Here is a 21,147-nt window from a genome sequence, read left to right as displayed (position 1 = left end):
GCTTGGGTCCATCAAACATTTCCATCTCACTGGACAACCCAAAAAGTCCAGTTAGATCGTTATTAACTATGAGGCTGACATAAAACAGGATAGTGAGAAAATTAAGTTTTATGTCTCTCTCCCAGTCAGGTAATAAGCATGCTATGTATGGAAAGCTTCTCTTGAAACCTCAAAATGCTTCAATTCTGTCTTTATATTGAACTGGGAAATTTCTCAGTAAATGCATCATCATAATAGCCCCTATGTAGGTTAAGCCTGTTTCAACCCTGTTCTCTCTCCATATTTAAATAGAATTTATGGAAGGAGAAAGATGATGTTAGAGCTTTGGTTATTTTACCTATGTCATAACCTCAGTTACTGATTTACCCACTCTGGTTTGTCACATAAAATGTGTAGTACATCTTTTTTTCTTCTTATATTTATGTTCAGTTAGCCACTGTATAGTACATCATTAGTTTTTGATGTAGTGTTCAATGATCCATTAGTTATGTATAACACCCAGTACACATCACAACACGTGCCCTCCTTAATACCATCACCCTGTTACCCCCACCCCCCTCCCTTCTAGTACATCTTAATGGAACTCTTATTATTGCACCTATCTGGAATATTCTTACCATGATAGTAAACTTATCTAAAAATATAACCTTCCCTAGAGATCCATGTGAAAGTGTACGTAAGTGACTCATGATACATTTTCCACTACCAGGGCCAGCAATGACTTGCTCTATTTCCTTAGGCCACTTATATTTGCCCTTATTAGAGACCCCATTGATTTCTAGCTTACGATATAAGACCCTTGACATCAAGCATTTCAACTTACATGTTCTTTTCCTCAAAGCAGCATACTCTACATACTCTTTTAATAAAGTATTTCAATTATTCTTAAATTTTTGCTTTAGTTATTGAAAGGCCCCAAACTAAATATCTCTATTTTATAAATATATATGGATTCCCTTGCCTCTAAAATTCCAATCAATTCTTCCCCTGGATTTGTTTGTGTTTTTCTTGATGTGATATTTTAACCTATTAAAAACATGTTACCTCTTTTTTAATCAAAAGACAGATGACTAAATAAAGTAGAAGATTAATATATGCTTGTCAATGGCTCATTTAAAAACCTGTTGACTACTGTGCCAAGTTGTTACAGAAATTGGTTCCTGTTTCTAATAAATTCAATCTACCAGAAGAAGCTAGATATATACAAAGGTCAAATTAAGAAACAGTATTATATGTGAAAAAGTAAATGATTATACTAAGTGGATTCAGCCTGAGAAGAATGGTTTCACTGGGTCATGTAAAATGGGCCATGAAGGAGTATGGGCATTTGCCTAGGTGAATTTTGGGGGGAGAATTTTTGAGATGGAATTAGCATAAATCAAGGAAAAGAGAAAAGATCCTATTTGCAGTTTAATGATTTAGAACCATGCCCAAAAAACAGAGAATAAATAGGATTGGTTGAAACAGATATTATTTAAATAAAAATATGTTCAAATAAACTATAAAATTGATGAATAAATTTAAGAACTGGTTCTTTGAGAAGAACAATACTGTTGATAAACCTCTTAGATAACTGAACAAAAGGGAAATTTGAAAAAAAAAATGCTAGAATGAGGAAGTGGATACAAAAGAGCTTATTTCAATGAAAATAAGATACCATCTGTTCAACTAGGAAATAAATAAAATGAAAAAGTTGCAATAATTAAATGGAGATAAGTTAGCACAGGAATAAACATATAGACTAATGAAATTGGGGAAAAGAGCCATTAGGAGGTCTATACACCATATAAATCTAATACATGATAAAGATGGCAATTCAAATTAATTAGAACAATTACTCAATAAGTAGTCAAGTAACTGGCTGATCAACGAAAAAAATATACTTTTTCTCACACATACACCGTGTAGAAAAATGAGTATGATTTTTAAAAAGTCAAAACTTAAATTGGATTCAGAGGGAACATACCTCAACATAATAAAGGACATATATGAAGAACCCACACCTGACATAATCCTCAGTGGTGAAAAACTGAAAGCTTTTCCCCAAGGTCAGAAACAACACAGGGATGTCCACTGTCAGGGTGCCTGACTGGCTCAGTCAGTTAAGCACCTGCCTTCGGCTCAGGTCATGATCCTGGGATCCTGGGATGGAGCCCCGCATCGGGTTCCCTGCTCAGCAAGAAGTCTGCTTTTCCCTTTCCCACACCCCCTGTTTGTGTTTCCTGTTTCTCTCTCTGTCAAATAATTAAATAAAAATCTTTAAAATAATAAAAAATGGATGTCCACTGTCATCACTTTTATTCAACAGAGTACTAGAGTTCTAGCCATAAAAATCATACAAAAATAAAAAGCATCCAGTTAAAAAAAAAAAAAAACTGTCACTATTTGCAGATGACATAGAGAGAACCCTAAAGACTCCACCAAAAATTATTATAATAAAAGAATTCAGTAAAGGGGTGCCTGGGTGGCTCAGTCAGTTAGGTGGCTGCCTTCAGCTTAGGTCATGATCCTGGGGTCCTGGGATCGAGCGCCACATCTGGCTCCCTGCTCAGCGGGGAGCCTGCTTCTCCCTCTCCATCTGCCTGCCACTCTGCCTACTTGTGTTCTCTCTCTGTCAAATAAATAAATATTTTAAAAAAATTCAGTAAAGGTGCAGGATATATAATGAATATACAGAATCTGTCGCATTTCTATATACCAATCACAAAGTAAGAGAGAAATTGTGAAAACAATCCCATTTATGTTTGCACCAAAAAGAATAAAATACCTAAGAAAAATTTTAACCAAGAAGGTGAAAGACCTGCATGCTGAAAACTATAATTCATTGATGAAAGAAATTAGAGGGCACGATTGGCAACATATACCCTGCTTATGAAATGGAAGAGTAAATATTGTTAAAATGTCCATATCGCTCAAAGCAATCTACAGAGTCAAAGCAATCCCTATTAAAACACCATCATTTTTTCACAAAACTAGAAAAAATAATCCTAAAATTTACATGAAACCACAAAAGACCCTGATTAGCCAAAGCAATCTTGAAAAATAACAAAGCTGGAGTATCACAATCTCAGATTTCAAGATATACTACAAAGCTACAGTAATCAAAACAATATGGTACTGGCAGAAAAGATGACACATAGATCAATGGAACAGGATAGAAAGCCCAGAAATAAACGTATGCTTATGTGGTCAGTTAATCTATGACAAAGGAATCAGGAACACATAGTGGGAAAAAGACAGTCTCTTCAACAAGTAGTGCTGCAAAAACTGTGCAGCCACATGCAGAAGATTGAAACTAGACCACCTTTATTAACCTTCTACAAAAATAAACTCAAAGTGGATTAAAAACCTAAATGCGCCTGGCGCCTGGGTGGCTCAGATGGTTAAGCATCATGCCTTCGGCTCAGGTCATGATCCCAGGGTCCTGGGATCGAGTCCCGCATCGGGCTCCCTGCTCCTTGGGAGCCTGCTTCTCCCTCTGCTTCTCTCTCTCTCTCTTTCCCCGAGTCTCATGAATAAATAAATAAAATCTTTAAAAAAAAAAAAAAACCTAAATGTGAAACCTGAAGCCATAAAAATCCTTGAGGAGAGCACAGGCTATAATATCTCTGACATTGGCCATGGCAACATTCTTCTAGGTATGTCTCCTGAGGCCAGGGAAATAAAATAAAAAATAAACTGTTGGGATTACATAAAAAACTTCTGCATAGTGAAGGAAATAATCAACAAAACTAAAAGAGCCTATTGAATAGGAGAAGATATTTGCAAAAGACATATCCAATAATGGGTTAGTATCCAAACTATATAAAGAACTGATACAACTCAACACCCCCAAAACAATAATCTGATTTTTTTAAAAAGGGGCAGAAAACAGGAACAGACATTTCTCAAAGGAGACATCTAGATGGCAAACAGACACATGAAAAGATGCTCAATATCACTCATCATCAAGAAAATACCAACCCAAACTACAACGAGATAGCACCTCATACCTGTTAGAATGGCTAAAATGAAAAACACAAAAAACAGCAAGTGTTGATGAGGATGTGGAGAAGAACCTCTAACACTGTTGGTGGGAATTCAAACTGGTACAGCCACTGTGGAAAACAGTGTGGAGGTTCTTCAAAAAATTGAAAACAGAATTGCCATGTGATCCAGTAATTCCACTACTGGATATTTACCCAAAGAATACAAAAATACTAATTCAATGGGGCACATGCACCTCCATGTTTATTGAAGCATTATTTACAGTAGCCAAACTATGGAAGCAGTACAGCTGTCCACTAACAGATCAATGAATAAAGAAGATGTGGTATGTATATAATGGAGTATTCAGCCATGAGTAATGAAATCTTGCCATTTGCAATGACATGGATGGAGCTAGGGAGAATAATGCTAAGTGAAATAGAGACAGACAAATATCATATCTCACTCATATATGGAATTTAAGAAACAAAACAAGTGAACAAAGGACAAAAGAGACAGAGACCAACTAAGAAACAGACTCTTAACTATAGAGAACTGATAGTTACCACAGGGGAGGTGGGGGGGGGGCATGGGTGAAATAGGTGTTAGGGATTAAAAGTACACTTATCATGATGAACACTTAGTATTGAAGAGACTTGATGAATCACTAAATCACTATAATATATATATATACAATAAATATTGTATACCTGAAACTCATATAATACTTCATATTAACTATATTTGAATTAAATAACTTATTAAAAAATCTCAACTATGTGACATTGACATTGACAATACACACATATATACATTCACATGGAAGTTTTTAGAAATGTTTTTGGATGTATGGGTATATATATGAGTAGGGATACAAGTGTGTACACAAATACAAATATATTCCCAAGAGTTCTTATTTATAACCAAAAGAAAATGATTTTAATATAAATCGAAGAGGAAAGTTTGAAAGGATTCTGGATGGGTAACCAATTCTCGAGGAAGCTTGGGCAATAAAGGTCAGAAATCAATACTAAGAAGGACAAATCATAGCCAAATCATGCTATAGGAGCGTTCTTCCCTGCCACTCCTACCTTTGGAAATGTTCCCACTGCCAGTGCTGGAAAGTATTCTCCCCTGTCCTTGCTTTTCTGTATCACATCTGATTGGCCAAGTTTCTGTATTGAAGTTTTGCCCGGGTTACCAAGGGAGAATGTGATAACAGCTATTTGATTGTGACTTCTGTAGTGGGAGGCAACCCTGGCTCTCACAATAACTTATCCCTCGAAAACAGAAAGACCATGGATTTGCAGATTTGCTTGTAGTGTCCTGTGAGTTTGTGTCAGTGTGCTTAGGTAGCATTTGATATTATTTTGTTATGTATAAATCATACTGTCAATGACATTTTATCTAAAATATCTTACACAGTGATTTGGTAGATATTTTGTGGTGCGTGTAACTGTGTTACATGCATAAGATGTTTCCCCATTCAGGAATGTGTAGCCTGGGAGATAAGACTAGCTTATATGAAATATCTAAGGCATGCATTAAATTTTGCAATTATTGAGACAATTGTTATTTGCTGGAAAAGCTTGGGAAAGATTTAAATGATTAGAACAGCTGAGAAGACTTGATAGAAAAAGTACTGAGTTGGAACGGACCTTAAAAGATGGATAATATTTACTACATATTGCCTATAAGTCATTATATAAATTTATATGGACAAGTATATTTACACTAATTATATCTTCATCCTACATACAGTACACTTAGTTGTTTACTAAACTGTATGTAGCTCATGTCATGGATGGATTCAATTTTTCTCAAATAATCCACTGATTATTATGGTAAGATCCTGAGCTAACTTAATTCCAATTATTTTATAAATAAAACTTTCAACTTTTAATAGGGTATAAATTATAAATGTATACATCTTGATAAATCTTCACAAGCACAAAGATTAGGAACATTTCCACATCCTAGAAGCCCCAGTTGTGCCCCTCCTAATCACTGCCTTTGCACAGATAACCAGTATCTTGACATTTCTTGCCAGTTTTTTGTTTTTGAACTTCACATAAATGGAACCATACAGAATATTGAACTTTGTTGTAGCTTCTTACAGTCAGAATTATATTCACGAGATTTATCTATGCTACATTAAACAGTGCTTATTTTCCCTCATCACTATGTAGCATTCCATTATAGGAATACATCACCATTTATTTATCCATTCTGTTCAGTTCATGTTGTTTCCAAACTTTGGCTCCATCATTATTGCTGTTGTGAACAGTCTTTTTGTGAACATATGCAGACTTATCTTTTAAGTAAACATTTAGGAGTGAAATTCCTAGGTCATAGGGTATGCATGTTTTAAGTTTTAACAGATACTAACAAATGGTTTTTAAAAATGTCTGCTTGGGGCATCGGGGTGGCTCAGTCGATTAAGTGTGTGACTTTTTTTTTTTTTAAAGATTTTTATTTATTTATTTGAGAGAGAGAGAGAGCACATGAGAGGGGGGAGGGTCAGAGGGCGAAGCAGACTCCCTGCCAAGCAGGGAGCCCGATGCGGGACTCGATCCAGGGACTCCAGGATCATGACCTGAGCCGAAGGCAGTCGCTTAACCAACTGAGCCACCCAGGCGCCCCAAGTGTGTGACTCTTGATTTCTGCTCAGGTCATGATCTCGGGGTTATGAGACCAAGCCCTGAGTCAAGCTCTGTGCTGGGTGTGGAGGTGGAGCCTGCTTAAGATTCTCTCTCTCCCTCTCCCCCTCCCCCCCCCCCCAAAAAAAGTTTACTTGAATTTACACTTCCTTCATTGTGTGTGAGGATTCTGGTTTTCCAAATCCTCTCCAGGGCATGATGTTAGCCGTTGTTGTTTTTTGTTTTGGTTGTGGGTTTTTCGTGGGTGGGGTTATTTTCCTTTCTGTTTTAATATTTACCATTCTAGTGTTTGTGTAGTTCCTCACTATGGAATTCACCTGGTTTTATTACAATAATTAATGAGTTAAAGCACCTTTCCATATGTTTATTGCACATTTTCTTTACTTTTTTTTTTTTGGTGAGATTGACTGTTAAAGTCTTTTGGCCATTTTATTTGCTTGTCTGTTGTTATAGTGCTTTCTACATTCTGGATGAGTTTTCTGTTATTTGTGTTGGGAATATTTTCTACTTTCTACTCACCTTCTCCCTCTCTTAACTGTGTTTTCTGATTAATAAAGGTTTCAGTTTTGTTGCGGTCTAGTTCATCGATGGTTGATCCTTTTGTATATATGTCCTACTTAAAACGTGGCTATCCACTTGACCAAGCATAAGTATGGATAAAACGATAATCTTACCTATGTACTACAGTGGATTTTTTTTTTTTCCCACAAATCAAGTGACTGGATTTTCTGTGGGTCTCTTTTTAATCTCTCTATTCTGTTCACTGGTCAGTTTGTATACGCTTGCTGGTATAGGAAACAACCAGCCTCTGTGATGGCAATGGATGGTAGAGAATGAACTTCCAGGCAAAGATCAAATCCAGCACACTCCCACGGAATATGGTCTAAAGATAACACTAAGGCATGGTTGTAATGTCACTCTCTCACCTTTCCCTCTAATCAGTTGCTAAGGGTCTCAAATTTGCACTAATCTTCATTCTCATTGACACAGTTCAATCACAGGTGAGTTCTTACCTAGGTTATCTCAATCCTTTGCACTTTTTCCCCCTGCCTTCTCCACTGTTACCAGGATAATCATTCCTCTCTTTCACTCCTTCCAGTTACCTCCTTTCCTACAGGTGTGGCCCAACTTCCCAAGACGAGAGGCAGGGCCACTGGCCAAATCACTATTTTACCTCTTTCCCCTCTTGCATTTACCTTCCAAAAGAGTCATTAGCAGTTGCCCAAACCTTAAGGTTTAGTTACACAAACCTGTGGATTTACCCTTGCATTTCTTTGTGAAGAATTTTCCGTTCACCTTCTGGCAAGCTCTTACTCATTCCTAAAGCCCCAGCTTAAATTATAAATTCTATATGAAGCTATTGCTCATTCCATCTGACAGAAATTAATCATTTACTTCTATTTACTGGGTACAAACTGATATTATTTCTCTGGTATCATATCCATCTTCCTATCCCAAATACCTGGGAAAGATTAGGTGCTTAATAAATATTGGTTGAATTGAATCAAGTTGATGAATTTCGATCATCCTCTAACATTACTCACCCCCTTCCACACATACACACAAAACCAAATGGATTGGAGTTAAAAACTGAACATTAAAGCTTAGACATAGTACAAGATAAAACTGAATATTAAACTTCCGTATTTAGAATGTCTACTTTTTAGAATACTTATTATGAAAGTTTTGTAGTAAATTTTTTTTCTTAAAGATTTTTTAAAGTAATCTCTACACCTGACATGGAGCTTGAACTTAAAACCCCAAGATCAAGAGTCACATGCTCTACCAACTGAGCCAGTCAGGCATCCCTTTAGTAGAGCTTTTTAAAGGGAGCACATTGTCCTTTCACATAACCATTACTCAGACACAATTATCAACATCTTGTAACATTTGCTTCATCTCTCTCTTTTTTACATTATTTCCTTTGCTGAATAATCTTAAAGCAAATCAGTGATGGTGGGTCATTTCACTTTTATGTGTATCAGTATGTATTTTTAAAAATATATCCACATTCTTACAAAATTATATTATCATTATCATACCTGACAAAATAAACAATTCTTTTTCAATGTCACCTAGTGTCCAGTCTATAAGCAAATGTTTGTAATGCCTTATTATAATTGGTTTGATAAATCAAGGTTAGAACAAGTTATCGTCATTGCATCTGTTCTGTATGTCTCTTGAATCTTTTATTCTCTTTGCAGCCCACCTTCTTTTTTTTTCCCCTCATGCTACTGGATTTTTGCAAAAACTGGATTAGTGGTCCTAAAGAATATTCCACATTCTGGACTTGTTTATTCACTTCTTTTTGGTGTTACTTAACTAATTTCTATTTATCTCCTATAAATGAAGTTAGCTGTGGATCTTGGTTAGATTTAGGCTTACGGTTTTTATTTTCTTTGTTTCGCAAAAGCACTTTGTAGGTACTGTTGTGTGTCATGATGCATCACATTTCAGGACCACAATGGCTGCTTGTTATGTCATTCATGATGTTAAGACCAATCAGTAGATACAGATCCTGGCAATTTAATCCTCACTATGAAATATCTCATAACCTTTCATCTACTGTTTTCATTAGTTTATTGTCATTAACTGAATCCATTATTTATTTCATTAGGACTTGCAAAACAAAGATTTCCTATTTTTTTTTTTTTTTGTCATTCCTTCTACATCTTCTAGCTGGAATTCCACAATAACTTTCCCCAACAATTAGAGATAGTTGGTTATCTTGAAATATGCTGAACACAAGGGCACCTGGGTGGCTCAGTCAGTTAAGCTGCCTTTGGCTCCGGTCATGATCCCAGGGTCCTGGGATCAAGCCTGTGTTCTTGCTCAGTGGAGAGCCTGCTTCTCACCACCCCGCCTTCTCCCTGCTTGTGCTTTCTCTCTATCAAATAAATAAAATCTTTTTAAAAAAAGAAATATGCTAAACACAGGAAAAGCAGGATAATTAAGGTCCTTCTTTTTAATGGTCCATGTTCAGAGTTGCCTTAGTTACTTCCAGTGATGTCCAATGAGACTTTTTTTTTCCCTTTCTGTTTTGTATCACTTTGAACTCTAGATTTTTGTATTGTCAATGTGTTTTAACGAGTTGTATTCTTCAGATTGTTGGTGCCCAAATTGCTCTTCCTTTGACCAAAGGCTTTGAGTGTGTCTCCTGTTTGTCTGTTTGTTTGCATTAGCCCATTTTTCTTGAAAACTTCCTTGCTTTCTGGCTCAGGATATATCAGCATAATCCTGCTCTAGACCTGGAATCAGCTATTCCTCCAAGGAGCCCCGGGTACAGAGTTACTCATTGCTAATGGGTTGTCATTGATTCCAGGCTTTTTCAGTGGACAAAGCTTGAAAATATATGGTTTTCAAAACAAGACAAAATAATTGAGACTCCATACTGGTATTTCCAATTCATATGTAGCATCACAGTATTTTTACTTGATTTCTTTGATTTTACCTTCATATCTATTTTGTACTCTTAAGCTTTTGACTCCTAATAGCAGTAATGTGATTTCTAACTTGCATTTTTCTACACTCTACATAAAATAGATTTTAAAATTACAATATCAATAGAACAATTATATTGAATAATGAAAGTTAGCATCTAAATACTATTAATGTAAAAATGAAATACGAATATATAGTATAAATACTGTGTCCTAACATCAATTGAAATAATTCTCATCTGTGTGTGTTTATATTGCAGCTTGACTGAACTCCAAATTCTCGGGTAGGAAGGAAGAATAGAGGCGTTCTTGATAGAAAATGACTCAGGAAATTTACTTCCTATACAATATATATTAAGGAAATTCTTGACGATTTCCCCCCAGTAAAATAAAATCAATTAAAATAAAATAAATTAAGCCAAAAATGACTTAGGAACCAGAAAATGATGCATTAACTTTAGAGCACAGAGTGGAGACTTCACCAAATGGCAGATAGCTGGAATCCTAGCAACCAGTACAGAGAGGGAAAGGATCAGCAAGGCCTTAGACAGGGAGACAGTAAAACAAAAGTATCTAGTCCATGAACAGTTCCAATAGAATGCTTGAGATATGAAATAATTTAAAGATATAATAAAGGCACCATACAGAAGAAATTGAGAAAGGCACTTACGGAAACTAAAAGCTCTGTGAGAAAGAAAATATGATTATAGAACTTAACAGTGGTTCTGCAGTGAGCCTCCCCAACTCATACTGATTTAATGTTGCTTAATGATTTTTAAGTTTTAGCATCTATGCATGGATTAAACACAGGAGATTTAATTACGGTTATGAAGACTATAAATGTTAGCAGCATTGACTATATAAAAGTGCATGTAGTAGAATTTAGAAGGTGAAAAAGGGGAAGAAGACTGGCAAAGGAAAAGCAGGTGCATTCATATCCTTATTGTAAAAAGAATGAAATCATCAGGAGATATTACCTCTGAAATAAAGATTTTAGTGTGTTATTTAAATACACAAAGGACAGAATCATAAAAAACTGAAGCAAAAGCTATTAAAATGTGTGCCCTTTAGGAAAGCAGGATGAAGACTGAGAAGTATAGGACTGGCACAGATAAGGGTTACTTTTTTTTTTTCCCCATAAACCATTCTGTAGTAATGGGTTTATTTAATTATGTGATGGACTACATTGATAAAATGATATTAATATTTATAGTACTAGTAATGATGGCAGAATTTTCACTTCAAGTAATATATCTCACCATATGAAGCTGGGGATTATCTCCCAGGATGCCAATTTAAGTTTAAATGAAGTTTTTTTTTTTTAAGATATTTATTTATTTATTTATTTATTTGTGAGAGAGAGAATGGGAGATAGCGTGAGGGGGAAGAGGGTCAGGGGGAGAAGCAGACCCCCCGCCGAGCAGGGAGCCCGATGCGGGACTCGATCCCGGGACTCCAGGATCATGACTCGAGACAAAGGCAGTCGCCGAACCGACTGAGCCACCCAGGCGCCTCCCAATTTAAGTTTAAATTATGAAAAGTAGTAAAACAATAAGGTTCAATATGGAGGCTGGAAAATAGAAACATTGCCTGTCAGTAATTAGTGTAACCAAGTAAAGAGAAATAAATAATATAAATGAAGTAGGATCTGTATTAAAAGAAGAAAAATGTCCATACCTGATAGAACTGTGAGTCCAAAGGAAAGGAAAGTGGCTTCCTCATTATGAAAAACAAATTTTATAAAAAGCAATACTTAGACATATCTATAGATCTGAACAAAGGTGTGAAATTTTAAAAAAGAGAAAGCGATCACAACAAGCAGCCAGTCAGGCTTCCTTTGTAGGTTGACTCACAGAGACAAAGAAATTGGGGTGTCCTAAGACTTCCCTTCCTGACATTTGGTGAGTATACATGAACACCTTCCTAGGGTTGAATAAAAAAGAGTAGCGATTCAAGAATTTGAGGTGGAAACCAGTTGTTTTCTCCTATGAAGAAAACAACAACAACAAAAATTCTCAGATATTCAAGTATTCAAAAAGCACCCCACCAATGAAATCTACGTTTTGAGAAAAACCCTTAAAGGGAAGCTAGTGTGGTGTGGACTTTAAAAGGAAGGGTTTGAAACCATTATCTCCTGGTTCAGATGTTGATTCATTTCAGTTCCTGGTTACCTGAGACTGGTCTTGCATTTCTAGAAGTTCTAGTTATCTCCCAGAAGCCAATAGAATTCCTCTCTGCAAAATAATCACATAATACTGAGCCATTTATCTCTACTTTATATGAAATATTAAACACATAATGAGGAATAGCCAGAATGAGCATGGAAACACATATACCCACACAAATTAAAATTTCAGAAGAAACTGTAAGAGACTTAGGTCATAACGAAGAAGTCACACACATGTAACTAGAATTCCAGAAAGAGAACACAAAGACTGGGAAGACCAATATTTGAATAAATAACAGCTGTATATTTAACCTGCAAAAGACATCAAGTCCTGGAGTCAAGAAGCATTACAAATACCAAACAAGATAAATACAAAGAACTCTTAGGCTGATCGTACTAAAACTGCCAAAAGCCAAAGTAGAAGGGAAAATCATGAGGCCAGAAAAATGACAAGATACGTAAAGAGAAGAAATAATAAGCCTATCAGGTGACGTCTCAAAAGGAACAGTGGAAGGCAGACCGTATCCTCAAAGTAACTGATACAAAATAGCTGCCAACACAGAAGTCTGTGCCCAGCAGATACACGCTATAAAAATGATGATGGTGAAAAGACCCATTTTCAGACGCTAAACTTTTGAGAATAAATGACCAGCACATCTGTAAGAAAGAAAAAGACTTTAGGCAGAAGAAAAATGGTCCCTGGTGGAAACGTGGAGGTGTAAGAATGAATACAAGGCAATAAGGGCAAGTTTAGATTATTATAAAGGAACATTAAATATATAAAATAACAATAGTCCTGTTTTTGGAAATGTAAAATGTAGAGAGAATTAAAATTCCACAAGCCATTACCATTACTGAAATAAAGCTGGTCCTTAGTTCCTGAGAGAGTCAACCAATTTTTTCTTTACACTTACGCCTGCTCATCAGCACCTCCCCTTCCTGGTGAGGACTGCACTCCAGTTTTTCCCCCCCAGGAGCCCTAATTCTGTAGAAACTCTTTTCTACTCAGCCTCTTGGCCACATCTTCTAGATCAGTAGGTTCCCAGAGGGTACAAGTGGTCTCAAATGCTGCAAACCTTCACTCCCTTGGTAGCTATCCCAATTCTTCATTTTATTTTCCAAAAATTGGTCCAGTTTTTCTAGGTGTTTTCCACAGGCAGTTTGGTTCAAATCACATAGTCTGCGATTCCCACAAATGCTATGTACATTTGAAAACTCAATAATTATCCTCTTATTAGAATTTCTCTTTTCCAAGTCACTAGAGTGTAAAGTAAGTACAGAATACAATCATCGAGAGATATAAAACTAGAGAAACAACGTAACATAATAAAACATAAAGCAAAGCAGTTGAGGAGGCAAAATAAAAAGCCTATCTGATACAATGACCAATATAAACCGAAAAACTTACAAGAAGAGTAAAGATAAGCAAACTGATTAAAAAAATAAATCCATCTAAATATTGTTTATGGAAAGTACACATGAAGTATAATTCAGGAAGTTTACAAGAAAAAAATGAAGAAATATAAAGCATACACATACAATTAAAAGACAGGAGAATTTGAAATATTTTTTTCTTAACGTAAAATACATGATTAAAAATAAAGCATTAAATCAATCCACATGAACGATTTCTCTATAATAAATATATTTAACTGTCAAATCACATAACTGTGCTGAAATATTTAAGGAAAACTGTATGACTGACAAGAAAAAGTTGTAACATAAAATAAGTGGGAGATGCTTTCCTGTTTTTAGCAAAAAAGAAAAAAATAGACTAACACAAAAAAGAATGTACATCAGTGGTTCTAAAACCTCAGAGAGTATCAGCATCGCTTGGGGAGCTCTGAATGTGTAGATGCTCGCTGCACCTCCATAGATTGTTACAATTGGCTGAGGTAGGTCCCAGATATCTTTGTTTTATAAAAATCTCCCAGGAGATTGCAATGTATAGCCAGGACTGAAAGCTGATGATGTAGAGGTAGAGAATCTGAGTATTATTTGAATGACGTTAATATCATCACTATAAAATTCTGCATCCTGTACAGGATACCTCTTTAAAAGAATACTTACAAATTATTTATAAAAATTGCTCATAAAGTCAAAAGAATCTTCGGTAAAATCCATAATGTAAAAATGGTATAGTGTATATTCTGTAATATGTTAAAATGACATTGGGAATAAAATTAAAAACATACTTTAACAACTCGACTCAAAGCAAAAATTGAAACTATTTTTAACATAATATTTAGAAAATAGAGAGATAAATTATAATGAATCATATACTTTTGATTCATTATAATTCTTATGAACATATATAAAATATATGGTTAACATTTTTCTCAGAAAAATTCTTAGATTTATTCATTACTGAATGAGAGAATGGAGAGGAAAGAATTAAAACATCTGGCTTCATTCACTCCGTTTAGTGTAGAGATGCACCCAGAGGGGAGAAAAAAGGCAAGTGATTTGGTTAATCTTGTCAACTAGACCTCTGAGTAAACAGACTCAGTATTTGCCAGGAGGAACAACCTTATTTACAGAATTCCCCTTAGGAGAATACGACCCGCTGAAGGGTTAGAGGAAATAAAGACAACATCTATGGAAATATGAGGCATGGCTCACTGGGACAGGCATTATAAGCTAATACGATTCTTTGGGTATAAAATATCTTGCCTAATATAAATGCTCCTCCTGGTATGTGAAGTAACTTGTGAACTCTGTTTAGAGACATCGTCAATTTTTTTTGGACCGGAAGTGTATGTTTGATTTGAGATGAAAGTGTAGAAATGGCCCTTAATGTCTCAGACCTATCTACTTTGTTCCAGTCCTCTGGATTCCTCTATCCTTGAAATTGCTAGTAAAGCCTGATAGTGAGCAAGGTCTCTGATCTGGGCACAGCAGATGTGGCAATCCAATTATTTGTACTGGCTCAGAAAATAAATGAAGAGAAAAGAAATGAAATATTATCTCCTAGATATTAGAAATAGAATACTGTAATAAATTTACAGAAAGTAAGAAGAGTGATGATGAAAATTTCTTTTTTTAAAAAAAGATTTTATTTACGTATTTAGAGAGAGAGAGAGAGAGAGAGAAGCAGACTCCCCGCTGAGCAGAGATCCCGATGCAGGGCTCCATCCCAGGACCACAGGATCATGACCTGAGCTGAAGGCAGACGCTTAACTGACTGAGCCACCCCGCCACCCCAGTAAAGATGAAAATTTCTAAAATTTGTGAATAACGAAAATTAGCTGCACGGATAAATCCAAGAGCTAATCTTTGAGGAAAATAATCAAATTAATGAATGATCCATTTACAGACTCAAAGGGATGACTATGGAGCTCTTTTTCTGTGTTGTTCTCTTATCTCTGGCACTTGGATTTCAGATGCCTCAGTTTACCCAAGCTGTGATTTCTCTCTCCTCAACTCAGCTGGTCCGTGATACTCTGCTTGGCTTCTCTGTCTCTGCACTGGGATCTGGAAAGCCGCCCCCCACGCAGTAAGCTGGGCTATCTTGGGGCTGGCCTCCTGTGCTTCCTTCTTTCCCCAACACATAGTCCTGCTGTCCAATGTCTTAAAAAAAATGTTGCATTTTCTTTTCCAGTTTTACAGCTGTTCATGATGGAAAGACCTCTTTGGTACCATTTACTGACTCATGGCATGAGAAAGTATATTAAAAGCAAGAAAAACATAAAGAAGGGAGGAGAAAAGCATTCTTTTGGAAAAAAGGAAAAAAAGGCAAGAAAAGCCCTCAAATCTAGTGATGAGTAAAAGGATAAAATCTCATATTGTAATGCAAGTAATGGAATAATAAATGCCCTCAAAAACAAAAACAAAATCATAACTGATTTAAAAATTCAAGTCAAGGGATACATGCACTCCTAGGTTTATAGCAGCATTGTTTACTATAGCCAAACTATGGAAGGAGCTCAAGTGACTATCAATAGATGAATGGACAAAAAAGATGTGGTGTGTGTGTGTGTGTGTGTGTGTGTGTGTGTGTGTGTGTATCTATATATCTGTCTCCAATGGGATATTATTCAACCATAAAAAAGAATGAAATCTTGCCATTTGCAACAACATGGATAGAGCTAGAGTCAAGCAAATTAAGTTAGAGAAAGACAAATACTGTATGATTTCACTAATATATGGAATTTAAAATTAAACAGGGGCATCTAGGTGGCTCGGTTAAGCATCTAGCTCTTTGTTTCAGGTCAGGTCATGATCTCATGGGTTGTGGGAGTGAGCCCCCCATTGGACTCTGTGCTCAACGATGAGTTGGCTTGAAAATTCTCTCCCTCTGCCCCTCCCCCCACTCTCTCTCACTCTCTAAAATAAGGATAATCTTAAAAAATGAATTTTAAGATACCAAAGAGGTCTTTCCATCATGAACAACTATAAAACTGGAAAAGAAAATGAAACATTTTTTTAAGATATTGGACAGCAGGACCAAGTGCTGGGGAATCTTAAATCTTAAAAAATGAATTTTAAAATTAAAAACAAAACAAAACAAAGGAAAAAAAGGGAAACAAACCAAGAAACAGACTCTTAACTGTATAGAACAAACTGATGGTTACCAGAAGGGAGGTGGGTGGAGAGATGGAGGGAACAGGGGATGGGGATTAGAGTACTTATCATGATCAAAAAATAAAATAAAAATTCAGCTCAAAATACATTGCAAAAATAAATAAAAATAGATAATATACCACCTAGTCTCATATAGAAGCAGAAAAGACTGTGAAAAAACTAAAGAGAGGCAAGATATAATAACCAACTTATTAAAAAAATTTTTTTTAAGATTTTATTTATTTATTTGAAAGAGAGAGAGTGAATGAGAAAGAGAGGGAAAAAGAATCTGAAGCTGACTCCACACTGAGCACAGAGCCAGACCTGGGGCTTGATCCCACAACCACGAGATCATGACCTGAGCCAAAACCAAGAGTTAGACACTTCACTGACTGAGCCACCCAGGTGCCCACCAAAAATCTTTTAATTATATATTTTTACAATTCTATATTTACTTAAAATGTGGATAAAATTAATTTCTACAAAAATACAAATTTCTAAAATTAACACAAGGAGAGAAATACAAAAATAACAACCTTAGATATTGCAAACATTCTAAAAATTAAAAATAAAAAAACCAGAAAAGCCTAGTATCTTATCCCTTCTGCTTCCTTGACATGATGATCTCTGATAATTTTGTAGACAAGTTCATCCAAATCTACCAAAGAACTACAAATTGTAATCAATTTAATAGTCCAAATGAATAGGGAAAAAATGAAAACTCCAGAACTTATTTTTGCAAAGCTAGTATTTATCTGATGCCAGATATCCAATCATGGCTGATCAATAAGGCAAAATGACTAAGATATCTAAAATTCATCAAACAGATTAAATGTAAAGGTTTATTTGGGAAATTTTATAAAACAACAACAGGGTATAGACTAAAACTCTTAAAGTGTATTAAAATTTTATAATAAAAAATACTGCATATAAATGATGTCAGAATACACCAACTCATCGGTGAATCAAACTTGTGGATTTTGAAGAAGACCTAAATGTACTTGTAGAAAATAAAGGTAAAAGTGACATATTTTTTAACAGAAAAGAATTATTAAAAACTATTATGAGAATAACTGGGTAACACAAAATTATATAAAATCTCATCTCGCCTCATACTTTACAACAAATTCTTAGTGGCTTAAAGATTATATTAAAAAATGGAGTTTTGGAAGCCCTAGGAGGAATGGAGGAGAATATTTACGTAACTTTGCAGGCATCTGATAATTCCCACATATTGGAGACATATCTTGGCACTCTGGTTTGTAAAACTCATTTTAGGAATGGCTGTCTTGGAAACTGACTGACGATTATTTATAGAAACAGTTCCAAAAGGACCTCCCTTTGTGAATTAATAAAGCACAGGACATATTTATGACTTAGACTTTTCTCAAAACTCATCCTAAAGATCAAGTTTTCAGCCAGTGGGGTACTAATTATTCCAGGAAGTAGCGAAACTACTAAACAAATCTGTGTCAGGTCTCTCTGCATTGCGAGGGTCTTTGGCCTAATACACTAGCAGCTGATAGTTCCCTACCTGCCAACTGTGCTAGTGCCAAGGTCAGCTGACTAATATAGTTGGGGTGGGGGGGATGGGGAACACCCAACACCTTAGGAAGTTGCTTTTGGTGAAGTCAGTTTTGATATATGTGCAATTTTTCAATGATTAAAAAGAGAAATGGCAGATGTTGCATAACTGCCTATAGCTTTCACTGTTTTATGGAGGCATGTTTAATGGTCTTATCAGTTTAAGTGGTGAAATAAAATACATTCATTATTAGTAAGTTTACAAAAGCATTAATATGTACAAGGAATACATAAATAGATGTTATACACAAATTGTAAAATAACCAAACTGCGCTCAAAAAAGATACATTCCTATAAATTACCAATACATTTTTTAAAAGGTAATATCTTTTAATATTTAAGTAGTTTTCATGCTATATAAAATTGCTTTTTCATACGCTATATCATATTGTTAAATAAATTCCTATTGACATTAATAGTGATTGCCCATTTTTTTGATAGTCTCAATATTTATACCTCAATTAATGAAACATACTCTGCACTCAGTGGTTCTTCAGAAGGGGCACATGGTCAATTTGTTTTAAAAGAAATATTATACTAAACAAAACCACATGTGGATAAGAAATAAATGAGCTTTAGTCTTCTCAGATGCTATGCTTATTTAATTAGTGAAGAGAGATATATATTATTATTTTTCATGCTTTAATTATCAGTCTCTTCTTCCCAGGATTAATCCTTAATGGGAAACTCATGAAAGAGATAAATTTGAAATACATAGTGAACTCATTTATTTTGTCTTTGAATAGAGATGGGGTCAAAACACATCCTGTGCTCTGGAAGTTGTATTTGTCAACAACAGTGTGTTCCTCCCTGTTCAGGTCTACTGCCTGTCACTAATAAAATCATTGTGCACTAAGCGGACTTAAGACTTTCGGTTTTGTTATAGCTGAAAATAAATGATTTTCTTTTTTCTCCTCAAGAAACATGCTTTGCCACAAGAGTTTTCCAGCAAGAGAAGAAAAATCATTAATTGCTTCCCACCTTCCCTTCTTTGTAACAGGTACAACAGAAAGAGGTATTTGAAAACAAAGCAAAAATAAAGTCCTCTGATGCACAGTAAGATCAAGTTCAATGGACTAGGGTGGCTTCTTCTTGTTTTCTATAAAAGTATTTTCCCTTCCAAGCTTATCAAGGAATACATTCCCAAAATGATCCACTACTTATGTCAGATTGAATGTATTTTTTGCAGTGAGAGATGTGGGAAAAATTGAAAGGTAGAATTAAATGGAAGCTACGAGGGAAATTAATATTTTCCCTTTAGGATCATTCATAAAATCTTTGCTTCTTAGCAGAGTTATGAAAAAATAAAGTTTTAAAAAAAGAAAAAAGAAAAAAATAAAGTTTTGTTTCATGGACTAGGAATTCAGTATCAACTTTTGTTTAATGCCTTAGAAACAACAGGGAGGGCAAAACCAACCATCACATACAACCCATAATAAAACTCTTTAAAATAATGGAAGAGCTGGGGCACCTGGGTGGCTCAGTCGTTAAGCGTCTGCCTTCGGCTCAGGTCATGATTCCAGGGTCCTGGGATTGAGTCTCGCATCGGGCTCCCTGCTCAGCGGGAAGCCTGCTTCTCCCTCTCCCACGCTCCCTGCTTGTGTTCCCTCTCTCGCTGTCTCTCTGTTAAAAAATAAATAAAAAATCTTTAAAAAATCCTTTAAAAAAAATAATAGGAAGAGCTTCTGCTCAGCTAGTCATCTGGATGAGAGCTGAAAAATAAAGAGAAACTTGAAATGACCACTAAATAAGTAAGGCTAACTCCTAGACATCAACTTTTTAAATAACCAAATGCCATTTAAATCATGTCTCTGGAAAAATGCTTCAGAATTAAAATCTGTGAAATCAACCCGGCAAGAAACAGAAAACCCAGACTATGTGAAAAAAAGTAAATTGTAATACTACTACAATGATAATAACTAAAAGTTCCACAAAAGGAACCTTAAGTAAGTCCCTTCAAGACCTTCAAGTCATTATTTATCATGCAGAGTGCATTATACTATCAAAACACTACTCTTCAGAGCACAGTCCCTCAGCTTCTATTGAGAGCATTTGGTGATATTTAGAAGAATGATTTCTGCCTTTACATTTTGATTAGCAATAATCGCGCCTCAGATAAACCTCATTGGCTACGATACTGCCACTGCTCAAAGCTCTGCCTTTACATTTTGATACAGCCATCCCAAATCTCAGTACTTATACCAAGATATACTAGGGAATCTATGAAAAGACTCATGTTCAAGTATTTTATTTTGCCATTACTTGTAAGACTGGAAGATTGGAAACAACCCAAATATGCATGAACTGGACAATGACTGAACAAATAAATGAATGTTCATTAACACAGTGAAACACTATGCAACAGGAATGAAATATACAGAAATGAATATCTCTATGCACAGAGTGATCTTTATTATATACCATTAATTGAGAAGAGCAAAGCATAGAATAGTGTATGAAATATGCTACCTCTGGTGAAAGAAATAAGTTACATATAAATATATAAGCATAGTTTTACAGAAACTAATACTGAAATCATAAATGAAAAATTAGTATGAATGTTAACCTATAGAGTAGGAGGAAAGATGGTAGAAAGGGACAAGTAAAAAAAAGTAAGTTTCAAAAAATAAAACTTGTTATATAGTTTTGCATTCGTGTTTTATAACACCTAAAATCTACTAAAAATTTGGAAATAAAATCTAAAAATTCAAAACCAAACCGAAGATTTAAATTCTTATAAACCACACAAAGACTTTTTTTTTTTTTA

The 21,147-nt window shown here is 35.2% G+C and overlaps 1 pseudogene; it reads right to left on the bottom strand.

The window, feature by feature from the left end:
• Positions 1-20,462: 20,462 nt before the first annotated feature.
• Positions 20,463-20,535, bottom strand: LOC114209877 (U4 spliceosomal RNA; annotated as a pseudogene).
• Positions 20,536-21,147: the final 612 nt, after the last annotated feature.

Source organism: Eumetopias jubatus, unplaced genomic scaffold, assembly GCF_037043125.1.
Source record: "Eumetopias jubatus isolate StellerSeaLion01/CBP00866 unplaced genomic scaffold, mEumJub1_p1.0 scaffold_9, whole genome shotgun sequence".
NCBI classification, from domain to species: domain Eukaryota; kingdom Metazoa; phylum Chordata; class Mammalia; order Carnivora; family Otariidae; genus Eumetopias; species Eumetopias jubatus.
This window is presented reverse-complemented; position numbering and strand designations above follow the sequence as displayed.